At 35.9% G+C, this 13,942-nt stretch overlaps 1 protein-coding gene across 1 annotated transcript in view; it reads left to right on the forward strand.

The window, feature by feature from the left end:
• The window catches only part of LOC145261201 (neprilysin-1-like), a 268,434-nt gene that overhangs the window by 227,894 nt on the left and 26,598 nt on the right, over nucleotides 1–13,942 (forward strand). The gene's annotated exons all lie outside the window — the stretch shown is intronic.

A 13,942-nucleotide genomic window follows, 5' to 3' on the forward strand; every position in this document is an offset into this window, starting at 1 on the left:
CCCGTCAAACGCTTTAGATATGTCTAGGGAAGTAGTCCTAGCCTTCCCTACCTTGTCCAGTGTAGTGTTGAAGGACTGAAGTTATTGCTCAATATATAAAAATCTGCCTCTAAAACTATGATAATAAATCTTCTAACAGGGCCGAGGAAGAGGAAGGCGTAAATCTTTTGATGAAGAAAAAAAACATCAATCAAAGTTGATCTTTAACTGTGCAACATTTCATTTGGTTTGGATTCTTGTGAAAAAGCTATTTTAAACAAGAGATGAAAAGCTAATCAACACCCCAGCTAAATAATAATAATAAAAAAAAAAAATAAAAGTAAAAATAAATAACGTCAGTCTATTTATTGATTGGATGCTGATTCTTTTTTAAACAGCTCCCCTCCACCCAACTTACCTTCTCCCTCCATTCGTTCATAAGAAATGGCCGGCTCCCAATCAGGTCCGTGTCTTGGAGCCAAATTGCATTGCTGGTTGCTAATGAAAAGCAAACCCCACTTAAAAAAAAAAAAAAAAATCGACAATCAATGGAAGCCAAATTAGAAGCCAAAAGAAAATAAAGAATTTCAAATCAAAGAAATTAAAATTTTTTAAAAATTATGATACGTTCATTAAATCTGTTCATGTTGTGTGATGAAAATTCTATTTCTAACATAAGCGTGACATACCTAAGGAAATGCTATTTCAAACTTTAGCTTGACAGACCATAAAAAATACTGTTTCACAGACTAGAGCGAATACTATTTCAAGTTTAAGCATGATAGACCAAAAAAATACCATTTCATAAACTAAGATGAATACTACTTCAAACTCAACTGTAACTGATCAAAGAAAATAACATTTCACGCTTAAGCATGACAGACTAAGGAAAATACTACTTCACACAAAAGAAAAAACTACTATTTCAAAGTTATGCATATCAAGCAAAAAAAAATCTATTTTAAGTTAATCGGTGACAGATCAACAACTAAACAAATATTCTTACGGAAAAAGATACGTCCATTCAATTAATGAACAAATTGTTATTGAAATTCAATTTCAAACTGAAATGCATCAACCGGCCAACCGACCAAACTTCTTATAAAAATGTAAGGATGCGCTTAAAAATAAAAACTATAAAATAAAGTTTAATAAAAAAGAACAAAAAGCTGAAAAAGAAAAGTTATATCGCTGAAATGAAAAGAAAAAAATACTGTATTTATCAAAAAATTAAAAAATAAAATTTGCTCTATGCATTTTTTTTATTTGAATGAATTTGATTGGATGAAAAAGAATTGCAATTTGTAAAACGAGGAAATTTTTATAAAATTCTGGATTAAACTACAAAGGCTTTTTTTTGGCAAACTGAAACGTGGCTATGAGATAGCAAATTTGAATAAATATTAGTTCTTTAAATCATGATATCTCATCATCTCCACTCTTTTTTTAATTTCATTCTGGTCTTCCATATTTTTTTATATTTATTTTCATCCTGCAAAGGAAGCAAATCTTGGCCTTTAGGCAAGGAACAAAGTGTATGTGGCCTTTTTGGAAAAACACTATCCACTTGCAAACTCTCATTGTTTCCAACTTAAGTGCCACTCCCACTTACAGATATACCTGGTTGTTTTCGGTTCTAAACAAATCGGAAACAATGAGTGATTGATTATTTAGAAATGTTATCTTTTGTCTTCTGGCCTTGGATATGAAGATAAACTACACCTGGGCAGGAGCTACTAAGCATAGCCTATCCTGCCTTGACAGAGTACAAAATAGACTTTGTAGCTTAGTGAGGGATGCCCTTTTCTCTTCCCTGCAGCCTCTCTCCCACAGAAGTGACGTTGCGAGCCTGTCTTTGTTTTATCATTATTTCTATGGCAAGTGCTCGTCTGAGCTCCAATTTCTGATCCCCCCTCGCCAATCTTTCACGAGAAACACCCGTCTGACTGAAACTACGGTCAATAAATTTCCGCACTCATTATCTGAGCTTAAATCCAAACGTAGATTCCATGAGCAGAGCTTCTTTCTCAGAAGTGCACGACTGTGGAACACTCTTCCGTTTGCCTGTTTCCCACCTGACTACAACTTGGATGTCTTCAAGTCAAACATAAACAAATTCCTGACAAACCGCCCTAATACTAATGATTACTACAATATTATCTCATTGATTACTATACACGCAATAACCCTTATCCCTGAGTGGCCTCCGAGCCTTGATAAGTGGTGAACTCCATGTAAAAAAAAAAAGAAGTCCAGTCTGGCATGCAGTTGTGTTACCGAAGTACCATCTAAAGATAATATGCCCTGAGCATGATATTAAACTGCATCTAACGGTGATTTGTTGTTCTCTTTTTCACCTTAAGCAAGGAACAATGCCACTTTAATGTAAGAGGCTACTATTTAAGACCAAATTTGCAGGAACACTACGTAAGCAGTCGAACGTCAAGATGCCTGTTAACATTTTTTTTTTTTTTTTTTTTAATTTTCACCCCAAACAATGTATAGGGTCACTTTGATGTAGAGAGGTACTTTCAGGGACATAAGTTATAGGGATACTATGTAGGGAGTTGAGCAGCAAGATGTCTGTTCACATTACACTTGAACTTCTGCATGTCGGTACCGTTGGGGAAGCAGGAGCCTGAAAGGGAATTCCAAAGTCTAGCAGTTCTGGGGAAGAAACTATTAGAGTAGAATAACACTTGAACTTCTACATGTCATTACAACTAGGGAATCAGGGAGCCAGGAGGGAATTCCAAAGTCTAGCAATTTGAAGGAAGAAACTATTAGAGTAGAAGGCTTTCTGGCGTCTAGAAATCTCTACAGTGAAGGGGTGAGACTTTGCTGCTTGTCAGGTTAGTCGTGGACATTGACATTGAGGAGGTAGTGCTTCCAGTTCATTAGAGCACATCCTATTAAAATACTTGTAAAACACGCACAGGTTTACAACATTTCGTTGATGAAACAAGAAGTTGACTTTGGTTGATAATGTGGGAACTATTTATTTTCTAGCACGGTAGAGAGAGCCTACCTTCTTCGCAGCAGGTTTAGCACTGTCATCAATGTATTTGTTCCACTGGTTGAGAGGGATTTTGTAATTGTTAAGCAAAAAAAGCTTAGTCTTGGTAGCATTGAATTTTACCATCCATTTATGCGCTTCACTACAGATTGGAGGTATGCCTCTAAGGTTTCAGCCATTGTCTTAGATATGTATCCATTCATTTTCCTCTTTGAAGTACCTTATCGTGTCTCTATTTACAATGCCTCCTCACGGGACAGAGTTAGACACCAGGGTCGTTTTTTAATGTTGAGAAAAGGAACAAAAAATAAAAATTGTCCCAGTCGTGAAGGATTTCTCCTCCACTAACAGAGAACAAGAAATTGAAGTGTAGCATCTGAAGAACAGATACTACACTTTGAGGTAATTATTTGCTCCCCCACTGAGCAAATTAGGCACAAGGCCGATTTTTAAAGTGAGGAGTGAAGAGGAAATGGAGACCAACTCCCCGGGGAGTAGGGGAGCTGGATAGTGACAATTAGTATGAAGGGTTACCCCTACATTGACCAAGGTCTTATATGTGGGGGTTCCCCCACATATGATCTTTGCTTGCAGTATCTGCCGGAACAGATGGTATTTATTTGCTCCCCCACCGAGCAAATTAGGCACAAGGCCGATTTTTAATGTGAGGAGTGAAGGGAGGGGGAAGGGAAATAGGGGACCAGCTCCTGAGAGGTGGGAAATGGGAGCTAGTTAAAGGTCAGGCATGTGGGGTTGCCCCCACATCTGGTCTTTGCTAGTCATAGCTAGTCATAGCTTGCAGTATCTGCCGGAACAGATGGTGTTTATTTGCTCCCCCACCGAGCAAATTAGGCACAAGGCCGATTTTTAATGTGAGGAGTGAAGGGAGGGGGAAGGGAAAAAGGGGACCAGCTCCCGAGAGGTGGGAAATGGGAGCTGGTTAATGGTCAGCCATGTGGGGTTGCCCCCACATCTGGTCTTTGCTAGTCATAGCTAGTCATAGCTTGCAGTATCTGCCGGAACAGATGGTATTTATTTGCTCCCCCACTGAGCAAATTAGGCACAAGGCCGTTTTTAATGTGAGGTAAAAACCAACTCCCCTAAAAGTAGGCAAAAAGGGGGCACTCTGGTTACCAAAAATAATAATTGTCCCAGTATAGAGGGTTTCCCCTCCATTGACTGGTACAAATTATCTTAAGTGCAGTATCTGCCGGAACAGATGGTATTTATTTGCTCCCCCACCGAGCAAATTAGGCACAAGGCCGATTTTTAATGTGAGGAGTGAAGGGAGGGGGAAGGGGAAAAGGGGGCCAGCTCCCGAGAGGTGGGAAATGGGAGCTGGTTAAAGGTCAGGCATGTAGGGTTGCCCCCACATCTGGTCTTTGCTAGTCATAGCTTGCAGTATCTGCCGGAACAGATGGTATTTATTTGCTCCCCCACTGAGCAAATTAGGCACAAGGCCGTTTTTAATGTGAGGTAAAAACCAGCTCCCCTAAAAGGGGTCACTCTGGTTACCAAAAATAATAATTGTCCCAGTATAGAGGGTTTCCCCTCCATTGACTGGTACAAATTATCTTAAGTGCAGTATCCGCCGGAACAGATGGTATGTATTTGCTCCCCCACCAAGCAAATTAGGCACAAGGCCGATTTTTAATGTGAGGAGTGAAGGGGAAATGGGGACCAACTCCTCGGGGAGTAGGGGAGTTGGATAGTGATAATTGGTATGAAGGGTTGCCCCTACATTGACCAAGGTCTTATATGTGAGGTTGCCCACACATATGGTCTTTGCTTGCAGTATCCGCCGGAACAGATACTACACTTTGATCTTGTCCCAAGTACCTTATCATGTCTGTTATAGAGCATAGTGTCATCAGCAAATAAACCCATCTTGTAGACTGATTTATCAGGGAAGTCATTTTTTGAATATAAGGAATAATAAGAGTGCAAGGATTAACTCCTGTTACTCATCCACATTTATATCATATTGTTTTTACGTACGACCATCAAGAACAACCTGGATTTTTCTCTTATCTAAGAAGAATTTGATTATGTTATGTATTCGTCCAGTAATGCCATACGATGTAATTTTCTATAAGAAGACATTCTTGCCAGATCCTGTCAAATGCCTTAGATATATCTAGGGCAGTAGCCCTAGCCTCCCCTACCTTATCCAGTGGATGGTATATACATTCAGACATTACAGTTAGGATATCTGCAGCAGAGTGATCTTACTTAAATCTCTACTGCTACTTCGAAAGAAGTTTAGTATTTATGAGATGGTAGATTAGTGCTTGATTGATTAAGGATTCAAAGATTTTGAAAAAAGAGGCAGGAGGCTAATAGGGCGATAATTTAGTGGGTAAGTTCTTTCGCCAGAATTCTTGAAAACTGTACCACAGAAGCAATTTTCCAATCGAAGAGTTTGAAGAGAACTGGAGCAACCTCATCAGAACATTTTTTCTCCATAATATAGCAGGGCTGAGATCAGGCCCACACATCTTTGAGATGTCCAGGTTTTATTATGATATCACAAACATGAGAAGGGGTGATTTTCCGATCATCGAGTGTGGCATTTGTCTGCACAGGGAAATTTGGGAGGAAGTGGTTTTTGGGTCTAAAGTGGAGTTGGATACAAACCGCCAGGCAAGTAGGTTAGCTTTCTTGGTTGCCGTGCAAACAACCTCATGGTTGTAGGATAATGGGGGAATTGTTGATTGGCCATTATTTGACTAGAGAATCTAAACTGGAATCAGAAAACCAGGCGTTCATGTACTTTGGACTAACCTTACAACATAGCATCAGTAACTTATATTTTCTCTACCGTTCTCCCTTGAACCAGGACTGTATCCTAATCAACCATGTGTCTAATAGCATAGATATAGAACGCTTCATAGATACTAACACCTAAGTACATGTATTTAGTGACTTTAATGTCCACCACAGTGATTGGCTTGATTTTTCTAGTTACACAAATGCAACTGGTAGTATTACACATAGCTTTTTTCTATACTCCATTTCCTGACACAGACTGTCAGCTTCCCAACTGGTTGCCCAGATTGTCAGCATCACTTCTAGACCTATTTCTGATAACAGTTGCCGAGGATTGTGTGACCAATACCCATAGCTCACTCGAGAATGCTGATCACATTATGATATTGGTAGAAATCCCCCTAAACTCTCGACTGCAAGTTGAAGAGCCATTCTCAAAATGAAAATGTACCTCAAAAAAGCTGACTGGGAAGCCATCAGAAATCACATCAAAGATGCCCCATGGACTAGTATCTTTTCTCTTGGAACAGCATAAAAATGAGGTTACTGAATGGTTCAAAGCAGCAATTGAAGCAGATGTTCCCACACAGAAGTTTTGTAGCAAAGGTAGAGAAGGTGCGTTACATATACAGAAGTTTGGAAGTTGGAAGTTTGAACAACAGTGTCAAACTTAACCAAGAAATTGTTGATGCGAAGAAGGGCAGAAGAAATAACATGCCGAGTTATTTAATTATACTGAGTTAGTTTTAATTATACTGAGTTAGTTTTAATTATACTGAGTTAGTTTTAAGTACATGGATATTCGTGAATGTGAGACTCAAGAGAGAAGGCGAATTGGTTTTGTTTGAGTGGGTGTCTGGTTTAATCATACTTTTTGTTTGGGTTGTCATATTATTTAATAATTTTAGTTTTAGAAAGATAGGTATTGGTTAAGGTGGATATGTATCATATCAAACATGCACACACAAGTAGACCATCAGCTGACTCTTCACCTATAGGTGTGACCTCGAAAAGTCCACCAAGGATAGGTACAGGTTCGTTTCCCATGCACGACATGGCACTACAGCTATCTTGATATTATACAACTGATGATAGAGTAGCCAGTGTAAATACTGTCTTCTGTACTGTTAGTCGGAATAAAGCAGACAGACAAACTCTCAAACCTTTACCCTCAAACCTATCAGAGAAGAATGACTTAGTCAAATCTCCTTAACAATCAGGAACTCTAAGATGCCCAGTTTTAAGGAAAAGGAATGAGTTGGAAGTAGGGTACAGCGTTCATTGCTCTAGTCAGGAATAAAGACCAAGCACTAGGTGCCTATACTGAGTCCCTGTGATTATACCTCTGTGCCTCTGCTAATAGACAAAGAAGGAGTATAAAAGCTGGGCGATAAGTAGAGCTTATCTACTCTTCAAGCAGTTAAGGTCTGCAAACTGGTAATTTGTTTAACTCACCAGCTCTAGGAAGGTTGTCGACCAGAACTAAAGAGGTCTCCCTGCATCGTTTGTTTGGTGCTATGATGTATGAGGTCAGCAGCACAGGTTTAGTATTAGAATTTTCCTTCTCCTAAATGGATAACCTAACAAGATCTACTGATCCATCATCAGCGAGAGGGATAGGTGAGCGCCTGGATTCTAAACCAGGTATTTTTGCACCCTCACGTGGGTAGTTAGGATTAATTGAGTTCGTAATTAAGATATTAAGTTTCTACTTAATAAAAGTTCATTCGTTCACTAAAAATTAAAGCAAATTTGAAAGATATGTTCCCCTCTCGTTATGAGGGGGAAAAAGAGAGGTAAGCATGGGTGTTAACATTAAATTAGTATTTAGTAATCATATTTAAAAGAGGAAAATTATGGTTAAAAAGGTTGTTTATAAATACGTTATTAAAATAAGAATAACTGGAAAAATAACAAAGTTTGATTTAAGATAACATTAGAATTTTAAGTTTTAGTTTGCATGCACAAACATAACACTACTTCGCTTAAAAACCGCCAGGAACTGTGATAGGATTTCCTTGTGGCAAGACAGGCTGGGCTTTAAACAATGGAATTCTGAGATGTATTCGAGTCGCTATCTATTTAATGAATGGGGTGGAGGGGTACTTGTGGAGTAGCGGTCAGAATTATATATATATATATATATATATATGACTAGCAGGGAGACCCGATGTTGTCTGGGACCGAATGAGGATCAACAAATGTTTCACCCTCCCATATTTTATTGCCATCAAAATCGGTGAAATCGTCCATTTTTCAATCACATTAATTAATTGCCTACTCTAGTTGGGGACCCACTGTGGTGTAGCAAGAGGAAGCTTTACATGCTTTCTCGCACTGACTTAGTCCACAATATATTATAGTTTACATTGCACTGTAGAGAATCTACTGTTAATTTTATAAAAGTATTTTTAATAACCCTTACACCCCTTAACACCACCCTACAAATTTTTTCCTTTTCGTCTTTTTTCAGCTATTTCTGCGGATTATTATGGATCATTCTCGGCTTTTTTGAGAGATTATGTAAATTAAATGATTATACATTAAACGAAATATTTGTTGGTAAATCATATCTTAAGGCGCACTTAAGTGCTTTTAACAATTTTAAACGATTTTAATCGACTTTTTCAATAAATTCACAAAACGCATTTTTTAAAAATTTATCACTCGCCTGAAGACGACTCATGAAAGTCGAAAACGTTCGTGATTATGGCAAATCTCTTTTTACATTTGATCAGAACGTTTGAACATTGACCCGCCAAATGGAAAAATAATGGATCGCAAGAGAAACAAACAGGAATTATCTCTGCTGTTCAATATAACATGCATGAGAGAAAAAATGCTGCCTAAAACAGTAGATGTATATGTGTGTAAATATTTATCCGATGAACTTTTAAACTAAAATATTTAACCGATGAACTTTTAAACTAAAATATTTAACCGATGGACTTTTAAACTAAAATATTTAACCGATGAACTTTTAAACTAAAATATTTAACTAATGAACTTTTAAACTAAATTATTTAACCAATGAACTTTTAAACTAAAATATTTAACCGATGAACTTTTAAACTAAAATATTTAATCGATGAACTTTTAAACTAAAATATTTAACCGATGAACTTTTAAACTAAAATATTTAACCGACGAACTTTTAAACTAAAATATTTAACCGACGAACTTTTAAACTAAAATATTTAACCGACGAACTTTTAAACTAAAATATTTAACTAATGAACTTTTAAACTAAAATATTTAACCGATGAAATTTTAAACTAAAATATTTAACCGACGAACTTTTAAGCTAAAATATTTAACCGATGGACTTTTAAACTAAAATATTTAACCGATGAACTTTTAAACTAAAATATTTAACCAACGAACTTTTAAACTAAAATATTTAACCGATGGACTTTTAAACTAAAATATTTAACTGATGAACTTTTAAACTAAAATATTTAACCGATGGACTTTTAAACTAAAATATTTAACTGACAAACTTTTAAACTAAAATATTTAACCGATGGACTTTTCAACTAAAATATTTAACTGATGGACTTTTAAACTAAAATATTTAACCGATGAACTTTTAAACTAAAATATTTAACCGATGGACTTTTAAACTAAAATATTTAACTGATGAAATTTTAAACTAAAATATTTAACCGACGAACTTTTAAACTAAAATATTTAACCGATGGACTTTTAAACTAAAATATTTAACCGATGAACTTTTAAACTAAAATATTTAACCGACGAACTTTTAAACTAAAATATTTAACTAATGAACTTTTAAACTAAAATATTTAACCGATGAACTTTTAAACTAAAATATTTAACCAATGAACTTTTAAACTAAAATATTTAACCGACGAACTTTTAAACTAAAATATTTAACCGATGGACTTTTAAACTAAAATATTTAACCGACGAACTTTTAAACTAAAATATTTAACCGATGGACTTTTAAACTAAAATATTTAACCGATGAACTTTTAAACTAAAATATTTAACCGATGGACTTTTAAACTAAAATATTTAACCGATGAACTTTTAAACTAAAATATTTACCCGATGGACTTTTAAACTAAAATATTTAACCGATGAACTTTTAAACTAAAATATTTAACCGATGAACTTTTAAACTACTGGTCACATGACAGTGAAATTAACAGAAACTAGTAATCATGCATCATTATAATGAGTAAAATCTTTGTTTGGATGGATAGACTAGCACGGGCAGACATATATCGACAAATTGAAATGCAAGCTGTTCATTTCAACATGTTGACATATTTTTACTTCTTTCTGCAACTCATTTTATATTAAATTTTTCTTACTTTTCTCTCGATCAGAGATGTGGCTGGAGCACTAAGTGTTTTGCTTTTGATTCTAGCTGATGGTATCCAAGTGTTTTTTTTTTGTTTTTTTTTGTTTTTGTTTGTTTTTAATTTTTGAAATCAATACAATATCAGATAAAATATAATATTCAATAGAAAATGTGCTTTATAATAATTGTTATATCGCATTTTTCTGAGGAAAATACGAATATGGATGGGGTTTGGAATGTGACGTAATCATCTAATCGTAGTAAAATAGACCAAGAATTCCCCAGGCTGAAGTGAAAATTGACAGCAAATCAACCCTATTTGATTGGAGATGAAACATAAGAGACTATTCTCAATCCAACGGGGTATAACTTTGAACCATTTTTACTTAGTTTTTATATACACTGTTGATCGGTTGAAGTTCTCGCGTACCATAGGTGAAAATTTATAGATGTTTTTGGCTTTGCCAAATCCTAAATCCAGGTTAGGGTTAGGGTTAGGGTTAGTGTGATGTTTTAAAAGAAAAGAACTGGTATCAGCTTAATCTTCAGTTTTTGTAACTATGAACGGAAACAGTGTCATGATTGTGTAGCAATATTAAATCCAGGTGCAGATAGAAATATCATTGTTAATACCAGTAACACTAACAGGGTGGTGTCAAGAATAAACCCCGAGTTGAACCATATTCTGTTTCCGTGAGAATCGGGGAATCTCACAGCGAAGGTGAATGCATCTGTTCGATTGGGATTGACCAATGTTTGAAGACTGGAGAGGAGGTGGAATTCTCTGATTGGTTCTCATAAGGGGGATTTTGCCCAAACCACCCTACTTACATTAGTATAAAGGGCGCAACTCAGTCGAAAATCACCAGAAAAAGAGATCAGAAGAGAAAGAGAAAAGAAGAGAACAAGACGAGAAGAAAATGCTGATGAAAAAAACGAGTGAGAGGCTTGAGGCATCTAATTGAAACGCCCTTCTCAAAAGATACCCAGCATGTCAGAATATTCTAGCTGAATCCCAGTCAAAACCAAATCGCGATTGTGTGTCCAAGAAAAAGTTTTCTCTTGCTAAGATAGTTTTTAAGAAAGAAAGAGCTTACTGACATGAAGCCGACAGCCCAACTCGCATGTAAGGACGTGAATATTACTGCATGCAAACATTACAGTCATACTCCATCGTTTTTCCTCCCCATTCTTCCTAATAGCAATAGGGGAAACTGCTACAAAAAAAAAGTTGCTAGCAAGCCAACATCCCCCAAGAAAGAAAGAGACAAATAATGCATAAATTATTGTGCATAACTATGATTATTATACCCAAATATTTTCCTTTCTTTTGAAATCTTCAAAGTCCCCAAAATATATTTGCTGCGCATACATTCATCGCATGTCAGGGTGTTGTGATTTTCTGTTCTTTGGAATGTTTGAAAAAAAAGTTTTTTCTACAGTGACAAGCCCGAACTCACCGATCAAGTGAAGGTTAATCCACTCTTTTGTACAGCGGAAGCGCCGCCGAACGAAGTGAAGGTTACTTCACTCTTTTGTACAGCTGAGGCGTGCTGTGGGACACTAGACGCTGACAAAATTTCACCCAGAATTGCTCGAGTTGTGAACTTTGAGTCTTATTAGGACTCGGCGACCTATCTGAGTTCGACCTCTGACGGTATAACGAGAGAGGTTGCAGTTTGAATAGGTTTATATACAAAATCTGCATGAATTAAAATATATTTAAGTGTATTTTACGAGCCAGTAAGACCAGACACCCCTTACTAGTATATATATATATATATATATATATATATATATATATATATATATAGAGAGAGAGAGAGAGAGAGAGAGAGAGAGAGAGAGAGAGAGAGGGAGAGAGAGAGAGAATTTTTTTAAAAGGCAAAAACAATGCAGAGAAAGACCGGAATCATATATATATATACCTTTTTGTAGATTACAAAGCAAAAACGTCTGAATAATGTCTCATAGTACAATGACCCAAAAAGCTACCAAACTTTTTTCCTTTCATCATCAATGCTTTGATATTCACTTTGCCCCAATTTAAATGAATGGCTGTTTCCTTAATCAAGTCCCAGCTTTGATAAGCTTTTCAGACTGACATTTACTCCAGACCTGAAATGGAATACTGATATCAAATCTGTTGCTAAGATCACTTAAAAAATGGCTGGATCATTCTACTGCTCCAGAAATTATCTCATGTTTGACGCAATTCTCTAGCTGTATTGGAGTCAAATATGTCCAAATATGGACTACTGTTTCCACATCTGGGAAGGTGCCGTTCAGAGCAGCGTTTTCTCTCTTGACAGAGTATAACAGAACATGGATGCGCGTATCGTGACTATATCCAAACCGTGTACAGAATGATGTTGTCGTAAAGAAAAAGAAAAAGACTATAAAAAAAGAGAGAGCACGTTAAAGAGGAGGATCACATTAGAGACGTGAGTCACGTCACAGCCGTAACGAGAAGTCACGCGTGGCAGGAGAAGGAGGAATAAAGCCCTTTTCTTAAAACCTGAGTCAAGAATTGAAGTTCTTTCCTATTTCTTTATCTCCTTTGCGACTGAGTCTGCAACGTGTTGAGTCTCAGGTGTCTACGTTTTAACATGTGTGTAGACGTATGTTCTACGTTACAAGAGCACAAAACTATTTCTCTGTAGCCTCCTTCGTTGCTAGTCTTTCTGGATTTCATCCATTATACTCATGGTAGGTATGTTACATTGCGGGTGGCTCTATATGACGTATGTATACGGCACCAGAAGGAATAATGTTGCATTGTCAGGGGTTGCGTATGACATGGGCGGGTGTATATATTATGTACGCGTGTCTAACTCGTGTAATATCTAGTGGTATAAAAATTATGACAACAGATACCTTTTGACAACGGACATGTAACAGAAAAGGATAAACATTGTAGCTGTATAATGATCATATATATGTTTGTCTTGTATACATATATATATATATATATATATATATATATATATATATATATATTGCGTATTTAGGCGGAAAGTTTTCATTCAGAGAATATTGTTAAATAGCAGGGAGTGTTCTTGCTTAATGAGCTTTCTTTGTAGTTTTTCAATTTTTTCTAATTGTCTTCCTTGTTTCTCGGTTGAATCTGTGTAAGAAAGTTCCATAGTTGTCTTGGTCCATTTTTTCTTTCTTTTCTTTCTTTCTTTCTTCTTTGCAAGTCCTTTGCAAGTACCTTGCACACGACACGCTTCAATACTTCAAGAAATTTAAATATACACAGATTCAACCGAGAAACAAGAAAGACAATTAGAAAAATTGAAAAACTACACAGAAAGTTTATTAAGCAAGAACAACACTCCGTGCTATTTAACAATATTTGCCTGAATATATAAATATATATATATATATATATATATATATATATATATATATATATATATATATATATATATATTTATATGGTGGAATGATAAAATTGTCGCCTAAAAGAAAACAATACTACAGCTTTTTTTTTTACATTTTTATTGAAAAAACAAATTCAGGTAACTTGATTATGTAGTAGAGTTTACGTCTATTCAATGTAGCCGCCTTCAGTCTCAATCCAAACATCGATACGGGTCCGGAGTTTGGCGCAGGCCTTTTCCACAAACACTGGCGGGAGTTCATCGTTTCTGAATTTGACTCGCTCTCTCTCTCTCTCTCTCTCTCTCTCTCTCTCTCTCTCTCTCTCATATATATATATATATATATATATATATATATATATATATATTCACTTAAAACTAAATGGAAAACCATGCTGAAATAAGGATGTTTTCATTTAGAAACCCATTCTTTACAAGAAGAGGGGAGAACTTTTTAAAAGA

The sequence above is a fragment of the Euprymna scolopes genome, chromosome 37 (genome assembly GCF_053919585.1).
Source record: "Euprymna scolopes isolate OS-2025 chromosome 37, ASM5391958v1, whole genome shotgun sequence".
Classification (NCBI taxonomy): domain Eukaryota; kingdom Metazoa; phylum Mollusca; class Cephalopoda; order Sepiida; family Sepiolidae; genus Euprymna; species Euprymna scolopes.